Raw genomic sequence first — 2,711 nt, 5'->3', positions numbered from 1 at the left:
ACACAGCTATTTCATGGAGACTACGAAAATATTCAGATTTCGTAAGTCCCCCAAATAAAAAATAAGAGTAGTCATAACAGTTGTGAGAGAACTAGTTCTGTATTTGTTTTTCGCATTTACCACTACATATTTCCCGTGTGTCTTTCCTAAAATACGCTCGTATAGCATATTGAAATAGTACTGTGTTTACGACACAATAAATTCTTTTAAAGCTGAGGGCCTCATGAGCTAAATGAAGAAGAGAGTTTCAACTACAGGGTGAGGCATAATAAAGAGCGATTTTTGAAAAGCTGTTAAATAAAGACACTTTTTCTATTTCATAATCTTAAAATATACGAAAAAGTTTTTTTCTGTAACAGTAAAACGTCAGTTACTTTTTCACCGAGCTAGGTGGCGCAGTGGTTAGCACACTGGACTCGCATTCGGGAGGACGACGGTTCAATCCCGTCTCCGGCCGTCCTGATTTAGGTTTTCCGTGATTTCCCTAAATCGTTCAGGCAAATGTAGGGATGGTTCCTTTGAAAGGGCACGGCCGATTTCCTTCCCCATCCTTCCCTCATCCGAGCTGGCGCTCCGTCTCTAATGACCTCGTTGTCGAAGGGACGTTAAACACTAATGTCCTCCTCCTCCTCAGTTACTTTTTCAAGATAACTGTCTTATTATGGCGTCCGCTTAGAAGCACGCATTCCTCCAGCCAGACCTTGTACTGACTCATCACACTTCCTGTCACGTCCACTCTTTCAGGGCTTCAGTTGTTCAAGGTGGGTTATCTTGCTAAACTTTCCGCTTCAGATAACCCCAAAGAAAAAGTCACAAACATGTGACGTCCAGTGAACGAGAGGGCCATGCAATGTACCCATTTCGGGAGGCCATATCATTTGGAAACAAACGACTGACAATATTCATGCTTACTAGCGCAGTATGGGACGTTGCTCCGTCCTGCTGGAAACATTTACTCCACAACTTGCACACAATGAAGTGAACGATGAGACATAAGTTTTCTAAAACGTCTGCGTATCTCTGCGAAGTCACTGTTACAAATTAAAAATCGTTTGGCCTTATGATCCCTAATTGAAGACATTACGAACCACGCAGTAACTATTGCCCAGTGCAGTGGTTGCTGATGCAGTTCTCTAGTATTAACGTCACTGCAAAATCGAAAGTTCTGCTTGTTCACATAACTGGAGAGACGGAAGTGAGCTTCATCCCTCATCCACAAACGGTTAACAATGTCCTGGTCCCGACTAATCATGACCAAAACTTTTAATCAGAAGCGGCTGCGGATCACATAATCTATTCCCTTAAGGACCTGTACCGCTTAGATTTTGTAGGGGTGAAAGTGCAAATCCTGGGGTAAAATCCTTCCTACCGTTCTCTTTGAAATCCCAAGTGTAGCGCTGTGCCGGCGAACTGAGCGACGAGTGTGTCTCTCAATGGCAACTCTAAAGCCTAGGCGCAGCGCAGCGCGCGTTTTTGCAACTTCACAGGTTCAAATGGGACCGCGCAAACTGCGACGCGACGCGACTGGGACGCGACACGCGCCTGCGCCAGGTCGCGCGGCTTTGTGGTAGCGGCGCAGTTTCTCGCGCCGCGCATCACGCGGGTACTGACGGATGTGTGAGGCGGGGAGCGGGAGGGCAGTTCTGCCATATACTCACTTCGGCATGGCGCATACGGACAGTGGAAGTATTGTCCATCCGAAGAGTACGGCCTGTAATGTAAACTGAAGTTTTCTATCACTGAGCAGTGTTCTTTTTTTCGCTGTTTAAGCGCTCCGTCCATTTTCGTTAGCACGTAATAGTTTTCATTTACATACATATGTACAGTTCTTTTGTTTTGTTTATTCTTTGTCAAAAAACCCAATGCACAGTTCAATAACCGGTGAGCCATTAGCCACTGAAAGTATATCGTCTGCCTCCACAATGTTTTCAGAACGTATGAAGGGACAGACGATTTACCGTGATGGTAGTGAATAAGGAAGTAAGGAATATTATAAAATCGTGTCATCTAGAAGCAAGACAGGAAAGTAAAACAAGGTTACCTACTTGCTGCCTCTTATGCTGAAGTATCTCTGCGATCCGTTACAAAAAGTCGGAAAGGCATAATTTCCACAGGTATGACCCCTTTGCGCTCCTGGTAAAAAGCGTCCGAGATAGTAAAACTTACGTACTTCATATCATCATGTGGGTATGGGTCTAATAAGAGACGTTATACTTCGTACATTGCAAGCCCGAAATAGTCGAGAAGCCCTCGTAAATAACGATGTTTTAATCGGCTCGTCGTGACGAGGAAAAGTATTTCAGTGGTTGCATACACGCTATCAGCGTTAATAAACTAGGCTGGAAAAAATTAGCATAAATCAAGAGAACCACCCACAACGTTAATAAATATTGAAGGCATCTTATATTCGTCACTCTTCTTTTAACCTGTAGCGCAAAGTGTCGAATATTTCGAGGTGGGGCTGTCCATCAAAACAAGGAAAAAAAATCCATTACACGTGGATCGGGAAACGCATACTTTCTGTGATCTGCACACTTGTCCATAGGAGCCGTCCTTCCTGATATCCGTTAATGACATTTCTCATATGAGGTGCTCAACGTGACGTTCCTCCAATGGCAATGTATCGCTCTGATCCTCAGCTTAAGAGATCACGCACTCTCCGAAATACGCTTGCTTGTTGTTGCGTCGAAGACGCGATCCTGTAGTGTCTG

General features: G+C 44.4%; 1 non-coding gene across 1 annotated transcript; it reads left to right on the top strand.

Annotated features, from left to right (window-relative positions):
- Positions 1–384: 384 nt before the first annotated feature.
- On the top strand, positions 385–457 carry Trnaa-cgc (transfer RNA alanine (anticodon CGC)). Its single transcript has one exon. It is a non-coding gene; the product is annotated as a tRNA-Ala (tRNA).
- Positions 458–2,711: the final 2,254 nt, after the last annotated feature.

The sequence above is a fragment of the Schistocerca gregaria genome, chromosome 3 (genome assembly GCF_023897955.1).
Source record: "Schistocerca gregaria isolate iqSchGreg1 chromosome 3, iqSchGreg1.2, whole genome shotgun sequence".
Taxonomy (NCBI): domain Eukaryota; kingdom Metazoa; phylum Arthropoda; class Insecta; order Orthoptera; family Acrididae; genus Schistocerca; species Schistocerca gregaria.
The sequence above is the reverse complement of the archived record's forward strand: the minus strand, read 5'-3'. Positions and strand labels throughout refer to the sequence as shown.